This window comes from Typha angustifolia, chromosome 7, assembly GCF_048772165.1.
Source record: "Typha angustifolia cultivar Huaian chromosome 7, ASM4877216v1, whole genome shotgun sequence".
NCBI classification, from domain to species: domain Eukaryota; kingdom Viridiplantae; phylum Streptophyta; class Magnoliopsida; order Poales; family Typhaceae; genus Typha; species Typha angustifolia.
The window spans coordinates 8,087,133-8,104,572 of record NC_133245.1 but is presented as its reverse complement, the minus strand read 5'-3'; positions in this window follow the sequence as shown (position 1 = coordinate 8,104,572).

Below are 17,440 nucleotides of genomic sequence, written 5' to 3'. Positions count from 1 at the left end.
ATGGAAATCAACTACGGCAAGGGCCGATATTGCAACCACTTGTGGGCTTTCCTTGTGTAGGGGATCGAGCTTTACTATTACAAATGGCTATTGCTGAACCAGAACATCCACCACCGAGGAAAATAGCCGTTGACATGCAAGAGCTATTGCAGGAGTTCAAGGATCTCTTCGAGGAACCCCGAGGACTACCGCTGACCCATCGGCATGACCATCACATCTAGATCATTCCAGGGGTTGAACCAGCAAATGTCTGGCCCTATCGGTACCCGCATATCCAGAAGGAAGAGATCAGTAAATTGGTGGTGGAAATGCTCGAGCAAGGGATTATTCAATCGAGCAAAAGTGCCTACTCGTCTCCGGTGCTGCTAGTTCGGAAGAAAGATAGGAGTTGGCGGTTTTGCGTCGACTACCGAGCCTTGAATGTAATTACCGTCAAGGACCGGTATCCAATACCGGTGATCGAGGAGTTGCTGGATGAACTCACAAGGTCAGTTTACTTCAGCAAACTTGACTTAAGAGCGGGGTACCATCAAATCCGCGTCGACCCGAAAGATGTGCACAAAACGGCATTCCGAACTCACGATGGCCACTATGAGTTCTGAGTCATGCCGTTTGGGCACACCAATGCACCGGCCACCTTCCAAGGGCTGATGAATGACCTCTTCGCTCGGTCTTGCATCGGTACGTGCTCGTCTTCTTTGACGATATTCTAATGTATAGTAGGAATTGGAGCGAGCACTTGCGGCATGTGTGGGAGGTATTAAAAATCTTGAGACAAAACCAATTAAAAGTCAAGATGAGAAAGTGTCTTTGGGGAGAGTCACAAGTGGAGTACTTGGGGCATATAATCTCAGCAAAAGGAGTAGAAGACGATCCAAGCAAGATCAAGAATATGGTGGACTGGCCGATTCCTACTAATCAGTGGGAATTAAGGGGATTCCTTAGGTTGACGGGGTACTACCGACGATTCGTTGCCAACTACGGCAAAATTGCTGCCTCGCTGACTTCCTTACTCAGAAAAGGTGGGTTCCAAAGGATGGGCAAAGTGATGGAGGCCTTCGAAGCCTTGAAGATAGCTATGTCTACCGCTCCGGCTCTAGCACTATCGGATTTCAGCAAAGCCTTTGTGGTGGAATGCGACGCTTCAGGTGAGGGCATTGGAGCAGTTTTAATGCAAGAGGGCAGACTTGTCGCATATATGAGCAAAGCATTGTCAAACCAGTCGCAACAGCTATCCACCTACGAGCGCGAAATGCTAGCGATTCTACACGCCGTCACCAAATGGCAACCCTACTTGATTGGCCAACGGTTTACTATTCGTACGGACTAGCGTAGCTTACCCTACTTCATGGAGCAACGTGTGCACACCCCAGCCCAACAACAGTGGGTCATGAAACTTCTTGGGTATGACTATGAATTAGTCAACAAAAAGAGGATTGAGAATCGAGCGGCCGATGCCCTTTCGCACCAACTGGACACAAGTGAGCTTGTCTCTTTTTCAGCACCAACATTTCCTCTATTTTCAAATATGTGGGGAACCAATGCAGAAGATCATACCATGGAGGAGCTGGAGTCAGAGTTCAAAGATCGCTTCCCAAATTTCAAACCTTGAGGACAAGGTTGCGGAAGCGTGGTGGATTGATGCGATTCGGACTTCACCAAGGTCGTCTCGAGCAGAGATACACTTTAGAAGTGTCTTTGTTTCTAGTTTTATTGTTTAATTTCCAAGAAAATAAGTTTTTTGTAAGTTGCGTTCGAACGCGGGTGGAGTGTGTTCGAACGTAGTTGTGAACGCGGTTGTGAACGTGCTTATGAGAGTATGCATTGTGCGTTCGAACGCCACGTTCGAACGCACTGTGAACGCCTACATCGTGTTCGCAAATCCAAAGAAGTGGGAAACAAGCGCGTTCGATCGCGTGTTTGAACGCCTACATCACATTCACAAATCCAGAGAAGAGCGAACTCGGTGCGTTCGAACGCGGTTGGGCACGTTCAAACGCAGTTAGTGAAATTGTATTATTTAGGGTTAATTTTGAGTTGTTTGGTTAGCCTCTAATAGGGATGTGGATGGCAACCAGAGGTCAATATTGAAGAATTGAGTTTTGCCTTGCCTCCCTCGTCTTCTTCACTCTCGTTCTCTCAATCCCCAATGACACCGCTTCTAACCTCCCTCGACCGGTCAATCATTTTAGACCCTTAGGGGCGGCCCTCTCTGTAACGCCCCCGCCCGGCACGGCACGTGCACGCCCACGCGGCCGCACGGCACGCGCGACACACGCGACAAGTCGGGCGGGGCTCGTCACGCACGGATACTCTCCTATGCACATATAATCATGATATCATCAAATAACACCTACTAGCATATCCATGATCACATAATCCATCACCAAATAAATCATACTCTTAACCAAATAAACCTGTTAACAAATAAATATCAAAGTCCACAATATACACACTAGACCGCTACATAATCTGGCAGGACCCACATAGGCCACAGCAAACCATCAAGATACAACTAAAATAACTAATACAAGGGTACACTATGATTCAACCTGTATTATACAAATCATCGTCTAATACAAAAGAGTACAAATATCAAATATTGGTACAACTCAATTTCTATATAAACTATCATCTATACCATCTCGCATCTATAGCTCACCTCATCATCGCTCTAAAATATCTTCTCAAGTCGCTATCACGTATCACAAATTTGAGGGGTTAGAAAAGAAATAAAGAGAGTCATGAGCAAAAGGCTTAGTGAATAGACCTTACTCCGAATTAGTGATGCCAAACAGAGAGTAAATCATGTACTGGATAATATGAATCAGAAAGCAGTATGATGTCATGTATGAACATATATATATATATGTATCCTCAATGACATATATATGAATGAAATCAGTTCTCATGAATGACCATATTATATCCTCAACCGAAATTATATAACATGATGAAATTACCATATAACATCACCGAATATAACACCATATCATGTATAACAATTATGATCCAATGATACTAGTCACAACAATGATGATGCATGATGCATGCCAACTACTAGATAATCATATATGTCAGAGCCAGATATAATTCACATATCTCTCACTATCACAATCATCCGTCTCAACTCTGAATATCATCCACCATGCTGGACTACGATACCCGGCCCCAAACTCGATACACATCATGTCACAAACTCAAAGTATACCCTGTCATAAGCTAAGAGTATCTCTGTAGATAAATCATACCCTGCCATACGCTAAGGGTATCTCTGAAGAAAGTAATCATACCCTGCCATACGCTAAGGGTATATCAATGATAGTTGTACCCTGTCATACGCTAAGAGTACAACTATCAGCCATCACCATACTCTGCTATACGCTAAGAGTATGTCCAGTACCAGTCCGGACCAGATACCGTTCCAGCCATCACATCACATCACATCACATCACATACATATGTACTTTTATGATTTCCTATACATGATAAATCATATGCATATATCCAGTACGACAACAAATCATACAACTCAGGAATTTAGGTGGTAAAGAAGCCGAGAGAAAAATGATGTAATGCAAACTCCAACCATGTATCTAACACATGCATACTCATGCTAATCTATCACATGCATACTCATGATAGAGATCATCCCGACATAAAACCATAATAGCATAATCATCTCCAATCATCTCTATATATCACCAATGTACTCATATCCCAGATCAGTCTAATCAAATGCATGATAAAATATATGCTCGACTGAAATCATCTCTATATAAAGTCATATAATCATGCTGGAGGCCAAAACATGCATGTACATAATATATAATAAATCCTAATTTGAGAAAGGGATCTAGGGGATAAGACTACTCACACTGATCAGAAGATACAAACCACGTATCCCTTACATCCGCCCATCAACCGTGTGACACTTCTCGCTAGCAAGGACAACGGGGTCTCAAATAAGGGGTTCGGGATCTGAAAATGTTTAAGTAACATAAAGTTAGTTGTTTATCCCATTATAATCCGTTCGAGTAAAATATGATGATTTATTAGATTTTAGAATTTCTACTTATTTTTATGATTGACTAGATTTTAATTATAAATAAAATATAAATATAGATAAAAACCTAATTATAATTAAATTATATCTTGATTAATTAGGGACTATGTAGTCATTATCTTATTTGTTACAAAATAATAATGTATAATAAATTAATAGAATTACTTAAAATGTAGATCATAAGAATATTAGAATATAAATCTAATAATTATAATTTACAAATCTATCTATTAATCTAATAGATATGTAAATAAATAAATAAATATAAGTATTACATATATTTATACCTAATTAATCATTAATGATAAAAATTATCATTAATAAAATTATATTGAAGGATATATAATATTATTAACATAGTTCATGTCTAAATAATCTATTTGCATTAATTAAGAAGAAAAATACCTAAATAAATAACCTAAATAAACTAATTAATTAATAAATTAATCACATCTGCCATCAGTGCTGGGCTTGGCCCAGCACTGTCTGCTACAGTGCTGGGCCGAGCCCAACACTGTGCAGAAAGAAAGAGAAGGAGCTGAGGAAGAAGGAGAAAAAGAAAGAAAGAAAGAAGGAAAGAAAGAAGAAGAAGAAGAAGAGGAAGAAGAAGAAGAAGAAGAAGAACAGAAGAGAAAGAGAAGAAAGAGGGGAGGTGAGGGAGGCGGTTGCGGACCCGGGCCGGCGGGGAGGGCACCGGCCGCTGCTGGCCAGCCAGCGACCGGCCTCTCGCCGGTGGCTCGGCTCCGACGAGCCCACCCTCGGGCAAGAAAGAGAGAGAGAGAGAGAGAGAGAGAGAGAGAGAGGAGCTCACCGGCGCTCGTGGAGGTGGCGACGGCGACGACCGGCCTCGACGAGAGAGAGAGAGATAGAGAGAGAGCCTCGAGAGAGAGAGATTTAAAGAGAGAGATTTAAAGAGAGAGAGGGAAGGCGGTGGAGGAGGAGTAGTGGCGGCGCCGGGGCCCACCGCGGCCAGCTGGCCGCAGGCGCGTGGCGCCCCACCAAGCTGCATGAGCAGCTGGCATGGGCACGAGGCCGACCACAGTGTGGCCGATCGCGTCGTGCCCATGATTTTTTTTTTTTTTTTTTTTGGGATTGGGTTGTTACACTCTCCTCCCCCTTCTTCCAATCTATCCAACAGTTGTCCTAACCGTTCCATCAATCATAACCTTTCCACCACCACTTTTCACCGGTGCCACCCCATTAAACGGTCCTCTACCAACCACCATCACCTAGGATCTCGTGCCTCCATCCACGGATCCTAAATAGACCACCCTCATATTCGTGCACTAATCAGATGATATCTTGAGATCCCCCCATCCGATTCGTCTTAAACTTAATTTTTTCGAAAACTCTTTTCTAGGGCTACAACATATCCAAATTTCACGTCGATCCGACGGCGGCATCTTTCGTGATCTTATTTCAAAGTTCTATACCAAATCAAAGTCTAGATCAGAGAATTGGAAAAGATCGAACCTTAGCCTAAGAGGATATCGTATCAGCAAACGTATGTAGGCGTTCGCAAGGGGCATTCGAACGTGACCTCCCCGCATTCAAATGCAACATCCAAAATCTTTATATTATGAAGAAAACAAGTAAAACAAAATAAAAAATATAGCACATAGGTTGTATCCATGCATGAGATAACTCAGTGTGGTCCGAATCACATCAAATCCCGACCACCGGAGCCCACCTTTCGTTCCTTATCTTTAGGGCCGAATTGACTTTCTTGGTCGCCAAAGCCCATTTTAGTTTTTCTCATCCTCAACATCAGCATCATTCCCCTATTATCAAGTTAACAATGCTTCTAATGATGTTAGCTGAATGGTTTTTCTTATGTTAAATGATTGTGTGAAGTGGTTGACCCTCTTCTCTTCCTTACGGGTCATTTATACGAGTAGGGTTAACAATGTCCTTAACCATAATCTTTCTAGATTTGCTCAACATAACTGTCTATGTAAAACTTAGTCTAACACACCTGTGGAAGCATCTTGCAATCTTGAACTTTAATAAATTTCTGTCATGGATACCTCTTTAGAACAAACAAAATTAAAATAAAATAAAAAGCTACTTCAGTTTGCCCCCTAAACAAATGATAGATAGCTTTCACCTAAAGCTTTACCAGTTTATATAAGATTACTACATGAGCTATTTTTCTCTTGGTTTTTCACGTACGATATGCTATCAAAAGAATATCACTTATTAGCTATCAGAGGAAAAAAAATTAATAGTGAGAATTGTAATATAAAATAGAGAAAAGAAAGAGAAAACTTTTAAAGGAAAATGATCCTCTTTCTATATGGTAAAATAATTGTTAATTTAGCATAGTTACTCTTATTGTTTTAAACTACATTATAGGATATAATTAATATGCTCAGAAAAATTGAGTATTTAAACTAGAAAATTGTATTATTATTATTATTATTATTATTGATATGACATAAAATATAAAATATAAATATTTTATGTCAAATGATCAAAATATCTTTATAGTGGATAGATGAGCATAGAAAAAGAGGAGAGAGAGCAAGAAAATAATTAAAATAATACTTGATTGAAGTGATGTTTTTTTAAAAATAAAATGGTAATCGAATTTTATTGGTAAATGTAAATAGTTTGAGATGAGAGGGGAGAATGAATATATAAAAGTATGTTGCTGCTAAACTCATTTTATCCTAATCTTATGTTTGGTTACTATACTAGTTTAGTATTCACCAAATTAATTTGAAAAAATTCTTAAACTCATTCCAAACGCTTTACATTACATCAATCATCGATAAGATAATCGGTCTATATATCTTATATATATATGCTATTAAACTGTGCTCACATAAAGCTTGATAGTTGACTCCAAATTATGTCATTAGGAATGATTATAACGTCTACTAGCTAGCATTTTTATGGCACACCGCGCGCCTAGAGACATGACAAGCCATACAACCCGAGAAAATAATCTCAACTCAAAAACACAATCCCAATAAACATGAAGCCAAAGAAAGCAAAATTTATTATAACTAGAATAAAGTCAAATATTTTAATTCAAAAATTAATCTATCTAAAATAATATCTAAATTATTCATAAGATTCAACAACTACTAATCCAACATGAAAAGAAAATGTAAATAACTAAAACTACTAATACGATGCTTAATAAACTCGATGCTTAGCAAGTAATCTCACTCTATCTATAAATATGTCTAATGAGAAAAAAAATCAATACGTGATAAACATAATGTGGTACACAAGGAATGATAACTTATAGATAACAATTTTCTCAAAATAAATATATATTTTCAGAATTTTCTAAAATGCATGAATTATGAATATTGTAATAACTTGCAAATCTAAATAAATCACTCTGAAAATAAAATCTATATTTGTTGAAATTAATATCTTTGATACCCGAGAAAATAGATAAAATATTATATTTTCTATTTAATAGGTATTCGTACCTGTGGTCAATCATCTAGGGTTACAATAGGTACCACTAGTTGTTGAGTAAGATTAGAGTCAGCGGGATAAAAATCTAGGAATCTTTTCCCTAATCCCACTAGAGTCACTTGGTAGCATGCCACAAGGTATATTCTAAGAATCATTTACTGGACTTATCTCTTGAAATGGATTCCAAATATTTCTTTCACCGTTAGAATCCTGACTCAATTCAAATCAAATCATTATCATATACTTCTAGATTCATAATTTTTATCAAGAATTCATTATACATAAATTAAATAATATATAGATGTCAATATATTTTGAATTAAATAATTTAAAACTGATACAACACTCTAATATCATGATTAACTTTTATATCCCATTTACATGAAAACAAAATAGAGTAAATATTTAAAATCCAATCAGTTTCATTATCTAAAAGAGATTATTCTAAAAATAAAATTTTAATTCTTAATCATGAATATTAATAGTAAATAAATATTTATATGATCCAATAAAATATAATAATAATATCTAACTTATCAATATTTTTAATAGCCCAATAAAATATACCTATAGAAGAGATCATAAGCATTCAAACATTTTGAAACAGATTTTATCTAATAAAAAAATTAGTATCAATTTTTCTGTATTAATAAAACAAAATATGAATGAAAAAATTTGCCTCTCACACTTATCCAAATAAATTCTGATTTTCAATTTTTCTTTAAAAATTACTGTTACTGAAGCCGTCCTTTTTCTTCCCTTCTATCGGTTTTACTGCTGCTGCTAGCAACAAACCCCTTCTCCTTTTATTTTATTTTTTATTTATTAGAACCTTCTTCTCCCTCCTTTCTCTTTTCTCCTTTCTTCTCCTTTTGGTGCAGTCCCTTACTAATATTTCACCGTCGAAGTCCGCACTCTCTTACTCACTAAAGTTTACGGTCGTTTTCTTCTCTATATTTTTAATTTTTTTTGCCTAGTATATATATATATATATATATATATATATATATAAGATGATAAATCATAAAGAGATAAGGGCTAGCTTTTTTTTTCCTATTTCCTAATAAAATTCTAATACTGATAAAAGATAAATGCATTTTCATCGTTATCATTATTATATATTTATCTTTACTTATCTATTTATTATTTTATTTTATTTTCTGTTATTACAATATTAGTTTATTATGAACTGGTTTATGTACAACAATTCAAATTAGCGTTCAACTTAAAAGTAAGGACGAGATCGTCCTATTGAACTAGACTCCACCAGCGCGATGATGCGTGGGACAAAATCAATGTGGCCTTATTATATCTGAAGAGAATATTAGTTTACAAATCTCATCCCGTTAATTATTGCAAAGTTCGTACTCGTATGGTGAGCATCCAATTCTGCATCCCACCAACTAATTAGTTCATACTTGAAATGGCACCAAAGCAAATTAATTAAGGCTCGTTAGCTTTCGGTGCAGCATCTGCTTGGAGCAGAGTAATGAATGACAAAAGAACATGAGATGCTGTGGAGCACTTTGGGTTTCACGGCGATCATCTCACTTTCCAGAGTTGGCGCTTGGCTCGATAGTATGGTCCTAAACTCCTCATAAAGCGCACACACTTTGCCTATCGCCGTATGCACAGTATAATTATATCTCGTCATTCCTCTCTACAACCAACATCGATCATTTTGTCTTCCTTATATATATATATATATATCTCTGCACTCTTTCATCCTTCTTTCCCTAAGCACATGGGAAATGCGGTCAAAGCTCTCTTGCTTTGTGCGAATATACAATCGAGTCCCGAGCCATCATTTCCTAAAGATGGATCAATTTACACCAAAAGAAGGGAAGGTTTGATTTGTCTTAGTAGATCATTTGATCACATGCCCTTTATAGGCTAGCTTACATCACCATGAGGACACCCTTTGGAAAGCATGAGAGCGGGAGTTAGGACAATGTGATGCAAAAATATGATGAGCTCGGTCACATAGGGAGGAATCTAATTCAGAACCCAAGATGGCATTGGCACCTTAACAGCTTTCTATTCCTTTTTTTATGCTTTTAATCCTTTGCTTTCTGTAAGCTCAGAAGAACAGCATGAGAAAACCACGTGAGGCTGTTGTTCAAACACCGAGCAACGGCATTGGGTCCATGGTTGTTGTGCTTTTACTATCAAGATTTTTTCACTTTCATTGCAGGCTAAAATAAATCTCTTTCTAAATTATAATTGATTCTTTTTTAAAAAAATCATAATTGAAAACTTTTACGGACAGTCTAAAGTATGACTTTCAAAGTTAATATAGGCTAGTTAAATGAAAAACAATTTTAATCCGGAAACAGAAAACCAAACGCATCAAGCAAATTAATAAACATGATTTTTTAGGTAGGAAAATTTCTATCGCACTACCAATTCTTTCTAAGAAACAAAATTAATGTATTATAAATGTAGATATAAGATATACTTATAACCAATTTCACCGACACCCACAATTAATTGTTGATGTTAGTCAATTTTGTATAATTGCAAGTTCATGCGCCCAAAATAATTTGAAATATATTGTAATATTTAGATTTAATGTTAAGTCAAGAAATACTCATGAGAAGAAGATTGATGAATAGTCAAGAAATCAAGTCAAAATAGCTTTCAGTTTTTGTAGGCTGTGTGGTGTGCATCTCCAATCAAATTTAATATATAAGACCTTATATTTTTTAGAGCTGGGTGAGCACTAAGTCAGATGCTCACCGAATAATCTGATCAAAAATAAAAACTCTTAAAAATAATTCAAATTTTGGTGATTGTTTTATAGGACTCTCCTAATACGAGTAGATAAGTTCCTCACCAAATGAACTAGATGTAGAGAGTGAGGAATCCATCCAAGAAAGAATTCAAAGCAATTTAAGTTAAACATAGAGAGTTATTTAGCTCCCTCATATTGTTAATTTCCTATTACTGAACCGCTCACATCACAGTACTCGTAGAAAATGTGTGATCATTATCGGGGTAAATTTATTTATTTGAATTGATTTATTGTGCATTTGTTTGCCTATTCTTTTAAGCATTGTCTATGGATTCTAATGATGTGAACCGTCCTTACGAAGGGACATGATGGTGGAACGGTGGGTTTAGGAGATTAGATCTCTGGTGTTGGTGATGGATTAGTTGTAGAAATTTCAATTTGTATATTTTTGGGATATAATTTGATCCGATTCGGATTTCACCGATTCATCTCGAGCATGCATATACTTTAGAAGTGTCTTTTATTCTTGTTTTAGTGTTTATTTAAAAAAAAAATTTGTATATCGCGTTCGAATGCAAGTGGGGTGCATTCGAACATGTTTGTGAACACCTGCATCAGGTTCGCAAATACAGAGAACGCAAAATATGCGTTCAGACGCGAAATCTACTATTTCTAGGGTTAATAATTACCATTTTTGAATTGTTTGATTAGCCTCTAAAGGTGTGGATGATAACCAAGGAGTTATTATTGAATAAATTGAGTTTTGCCCTAGTTTTCTTCTTCTTCTTCTCTCTTGTTCCCCGACGCCACCGCTTCTAGCCTCCCTCGACCAGCCACTCACCCTAGTCCCTTAGGGGCGGCCCACTCCTCCCTCTTCTTCCAATCTATCTATTACCTTGCCCTAACCCATTCCATCATCCATAATCTTTTCACCACCACTCCTTCACCAATGCCACCCCACTATCGCCGGTCCACCACCATCCATCATCATCTAGGATCTTGTGCCTCCATCCACAGATCCATAGACGAACTCCTGAACTCCCTGACGTTCGTCTACTTCTCGGATGATATCATGAGATCTCATCGTTCGATTTCCTTGACATTAAATTTGCTGGAAATCTCATTTCTGAGGCTTCAACATATCAAAATTTCACGTTGATCCGATGGCTACATCTTTCGGAATCATTTTCCAAAATTTCGTACCAAATCTTTTCTAGATATGAAAACGGGATAGATTAAACCTTAGCCCAATGGGAGATCGTATCAAGAATAGTATCAGAGCCACTGTTTCTCAGACATGCACTTCCAATGACAACCACCAGAGCTATGGCTGCATAGCAAAATGAGGAGGAAGAGATCTCCCTAATAGAGGAGGGGGAGATGGTTGCGAGAACTTCCACCCGCGGAATTGCCCGACCAAATCTAAATATTGAAGAGCCTAGCGTTCAAGCCATGATTGGGTCTCTTTCCGAGCAAATGACCATCAATAACTAGATGATGATAGAGATGATGTGGGAAATATGGGCAACAAGAGAAGTCATGGTGAACAAAAATGCACCAACGACCCCACGACGCGAGTCCACCCCCATGAACCCACTACCACCGATTCAAAATTTGCACCAGCAAGAACCTCTGCTGCCACCACCCTATGGACAGAGACAAGAAAGGATGGTTCCACCAGGCCAAGTTGTGGGTGAGCCCATTCGACTAGTGAACCAAAATAGAGATCATCTTGGGGATCTAGACCCTTGGGCAGGGCTATACGAACCGGAACAACGTTAAGTTAACCAAAACCAAAGAAGGGATCATCAACCATTCACGGTGCATCCTCCTCTAGTTAGACAAGGACATGGATATGATCTGGATCATGACAACGGTATCTATGGGCAAATCATGCATCTCAAATTTCTCAAGTTCAAAGGAGGTGACTTGATCAATTGGTTGTATAGGGCAGAACAATTCTTCACATACCAGGGTATAGCAAAAGAATATAAGGTGATGCTTGCAAGCTTCCACCTTGAAGATGTGGCACTTCATTGGTTTTGCACTAATATCACGCAGCGATTTGGAGCGTCGAGGTATGAAGACTTCAATGCTCTCCTCTCAAAGATGGTGCAAAGAACCATGGTCGGGACATACCAAGAAGAATTTGAGAAGATAAGTAGCCGATGCCAACCTCGATAGATAGATCAACAACTTCAGAGCATCTTCATCTCCGAGTTCATCCTACCATAGCAGCCGAAAATGCTACCGGTGTACCAAAAGCCGCTGCGGCAATGGTGCCTCCTTGAGCACCCGTAAAGCTCTCCCAAGATGTGAAGTATGCACCTAGAGGTCCAAATCGAGCACTCACACCAGCTCAAGTAGAGGAGTGAAGAGTCAAAGGTCTATGCTTTCACTGTGATGAGAAGTTTGTACTCGGACATCGCTGTGCTAAAACTGATAGGATCGGTGATGCTAATAGACAAGTTGGAGAAGGTAGAGGATGAGATTTTAGTTGAAGATGAGGGTGTGGCTGGACAGCAAAGAGGAGTAGCTGAGGAGCAACCCGTGGAGGACATAATGGCCAAAATCTTCCTCCACGCCTATTCTGGGATAGCCGCACTAAAGACTTTACGGGTGAACGGTGTAGTCAAGAAAACCATAGTGAGAATCTTGATCGACACCGGGTCCACCCACAACTTCATTGATAAGAGGCTTCTTAGGAAGATTGGACTTGAGTCGAAACCCACAGATAGGTTTCATGAGATGATTGGAGATGGCACCACCTTGCGAGGAGATTTCATTTGTGGAAGTGTAGAGTTGAAGGTGTAAGGCCAAATTTTCACATTGGATCTTTATCCGTTGGCCATACAAGGTGCCGACATTATCTTAGGGACTCAATGGCTTTGAAACTTGGGGTCCGTGACATTTGACTTTACAAACCTCACACTGACATTTTGCAGGAATGACCGGAGAGTGTTGCTAGATGGAAATCAATCGCTATTTGAACTTCCAAGCATAGGAGACGCAAGTGAGCTCGCTTCTTTCTCAACACCCATTTTTCCTCTTTTCTCAGATCTGCGGAGAGCCAACGTAGAGGATAGTGATTTGGTCTGACTCATGGAGGAGCTAACAGAGAACCCATCGAGTCACCCCGAGCACGAGGACCATGATAGGTTGGTACTCGAGCGCGGGTAGATCAAGGTACCCACGGACGAAGAGCTACGGAGACTATTGATGGTACACTTCTATGATACCCCTATAGCAGACCATCAAGGGGTCTTACGTACCTATAAGAGGTTGGCCCAAAGCTATATATGGATAGTGATGAAGTCAGACGTGAAGAAATATGTGCGTGAATGCCAAATTTGCCAACAAGTCAAATTAGAGACGCTCAAACCAAGCGGGCTATTGCAACCACTGCCTATACTGGAGCATATTTGGGAGGACATCTCCATAGACTTCATTGAAGGGCTACCGAAGGTTCGAGGCCAATCGGTGGTGTTCATTGTGGTGGATAGGCTGAGCAAATACGCTCATTTCATAGCACTGACACACTTGTTTTTAGCGAAGAAGGTAGCTAAGATTTTTGTTCGGGAAGTGGCGTGCTTGCATGGGATGCCAAGGACGATCGTGTCAGATCGGGATCGCATCTTCATCAGTGAGTTTTGGTCTGAGTTCTTCAGATTGTAAGGGACTCAAGTCAATCTTCGTTCAGCTTATCACCCCGAGATGGATGGCCAAATCGAGGTGGTGAATCGCGGACTAGAGCAATACTTGCGTTGCTTTGTGGCGAACCGACTAAAGGATTGGGTTAAATTCCTTCCATGGGTCGAGTGGTCTTACAATACAGCTCATCACTCTAGCATCAACATAACACCCTTTGAGGCGGTTTATGGACGCAGTCCTCTTGTCTTGCGTGCCTACGATAGATTCGCAATGGTGGATCGGACCGAGCTCGACTTGGAACTTGTGGACTAAGATGAGACTTTGAAACAGCTCAAGATTCACCTAGCATTAGCCCAAAACTGCATGAAGCAGACTCATGACAAAGGTCGGCGCGAGCGAGAGTTTGAGGTTGATCAACTGGTGTTCATCCGAGCTCAACCGTATCGGCAATCCACATTAAGGCCGATTTTGAACCAAAAGCTGGGTCACAAGTGCTATGGGCCATATCGAGTGCTACAACGAATCGGACCGGTAGCTTACCAGTTAGACCTACCTGAGGGAACCCGGATTCATCCGGTTTTTCATGTGTCGGCATTGAAAGCCCAGATCGGGCCTAACCATGTGGTGGGTTCGGCCTTGCCCAAACCAATGGAGGAAGATAGCCCAACTGAACCAGTTTGAGTCTTAGGCTATAGGAGAAGACACCATGGATCCAGGTTGGAGACAGAAGTGTTGATCGAGTGGCTAGGTAAGCCCACTGACGAGTCTACCTGGGAGCTTGAGTCGGATATCATGGATTACTTCCCCAATTTCACACCTTGAGGACAAGGTTGCGGAAGCATAGTGGATTGATATGATTCGAACTTCATCGATTTTTTCTCGAGCATGGATACACTTTAGGGTGTCTTTTATTCTTGTTTTAGTGTTTATTTTAAAAAAAGTTTTATGTATGATGCGTTCGAACGCGGGTGGGGTGCGTTCAAACGCGTTTGTGAACGCCTGCATGAGGTTCGCAAATACAGAGAACGCAAAATGTACGTTCGAACACGAAATCCACTGTTTCTAGGGTTAATAATGGCCATTTTTGAATTGTTTGGTTAGCCTCTAAAGGTGTGGATGGCAACCAAGAAGTCATTATTGAATGAATTGAGTTTTGCCCTAGTCTTCTTCTTCTTCTTCTCTCTCATTCTCTCGTTCCCTAGTGCTGCCACTTCTAGCCTCCCTCGACCAGCCACTCACCCTAGTCCTTAGGGGCAGCCCACTTCTCCCTCTTCTTCCAATCTATCTATCACCTTGCCCTAACCCCTTCCATCATCAACAATCCTTTCACCACAACTCACTCACTCACCGGTGCCACCCTATTATCGCTGGTCCACCACCATCCATCATCATCTAGGATCTCGTGTCTCCATCCATAGATTCATAGACGAACTCCTTGATGTTTGTCTACTTCTTGGACGATATCTCGAGATCCCACCATCTAATTTCCCTGAAATTAGATTTGTTGAAAAGCTCTTTTCCACGGCTTCAACATATCAAGATTTCACGTTGATTCGATGGCTACATATTTTGGAATCTTTTTCAAATTTTTCGTGCTAGATTCTATCCAGATCTGAAAATGGGATAGATCGAACCTTAGCCCAAGGGAAGATTGTATCATAATTCACAAAATATACACAAGATGTTAGGATATTATGAAATTGGATTGATTGGCTTCATAACTATCACCATTGCTCTCCTCCCTACCCTCAGACAAATTCCCTCAAACCCTAGCTGCCACCACCTTGGCCGCTGGCTAGCTTCCTTCTCCTTCTTGTTAGACGATCCCCATAAATCTGTAGGGTCATCCATGTTATAATCTAACTACATAGGTTAATTTGAGTCAAGTCGAGTCGAGTCAAGTTAGTTAATTAGTTTTATCTTATTGTTTGAATTTCAAATAAATTGGATAATCCATATGTGGATTTGTTTCGCTAGGGATCTTTACATAAATAGGAGTGGACATGTGTTGATAATTAGCATGAAATGAATCTAAGTTTAGCCAAATTATTATTTTCGTGCTTATCTTTTATCATAGCCGTAGATTGCCTTTATCTATCTAGGAGTAGATCACAGCCTTAGAAGCATTTTGATTTTTCAAACCCTAGCCACCTTCCACCACCAGCACCCACCCTATCTTATGGCCTTTCACCACTACCCTTAGCCGTCCACCACCCTTCAACGATCGTCGCAACGTTGGTTAATTACTATTCTGCCCTAATTCGACATGCTCCACTATTTTAATCATAACTTTTCATATAAATATATGATTGACCTCATTCCAAAACCATTAGATTCGGGACTTCCGATGTTGCAGCGGTCGTTGGAGGTGGACGACCAAAAGATAGGGTGGCTGCTGGTGGGGGAAGGTTGTTAGGTTTTTTATTTATTGGCAATTTTGTACAAAATATTCTAAGTGTATTCTTTCATGTATTTGAGCTTTACACAAGTCTAGAATATCACTGGTGTGAAGAATTGCAAGATCATTGGAGAAAAGCCTCGCGTTCACAAGCGCGTTCGAACGCGGGCACTACGTTCACACAGACAGAGAGCCGCGTTCACAAACGCGTTCGAACGCGGGTACTGCGTTCACACAGACCGAGAGCAGCGTTCACAAACGCGTTCGAACGCAACCTGAAGAATTCAAGCTGTCGCGTTCAAATGCACTTGGGCCCGTTCAAACGCACCTGAGATTAAGTTAGGCCGTTCGAACGCACTCGGGCCGCGTTCGAATGCACATATGAAGTTTGCAATTTATTGGATTTTCGTGAGTACGAATATGACTTGGATTTGGCTCTATCTTGGAGATCATATATAAGGATAGTGTTGCCCTAACCTAGGGGGGTTGGAAGAAGATTATTCAAGGAGACTTTTTGGAGGCTACATCGGTTCTTCAACAAACAAGGCCCTTCGCATCTACAAATCTTAATCTTTCGTCTTAAGGGCTATCTAGACGAAAGATCAATCTCGAGGGTTACTGAGATTGGACTTCAATCACAAGAAGCAGTGAATCGTGGGTTCTAGCGATCAAGACTGAGAGGAACAAAGTCGTTTGGATCGACGGGTTGTTTTGTAAGTCAGTCTTGTAACTGGTACTATCATAGTGATTGGTTTTGATCCGAGTTTGGATCCGTGGTTTTTTTTTCCCGTTTGGGTTTTCCACGTTAAAATCTTGGCGTTCATCTCTACTTTCATTTTTAATATTTCTTCCGACTTTTACTTTAGTGAACGAGAAGTATCATTGCCTAGAGGTTAGATACATACGTGTGTCTGGAGGTTTTTCAAAGGTGACTAAGGTTTACAAGATTGAGATGCTTCTACGGCTATGATCTATTCTTAGAAAGATAAAGATGATTTAACGGCTATGGTAAAAGATAAGGATGAAAATAATAACTTAGCTAAACTCATATTCATTGCATGATAATTATTAACGCATGTTCTTTCCTATTTATAGTAGTAAAAATTTCTAGTGAATAGGATCCACATGTAGATACCCTGATTTAATTTTTTTC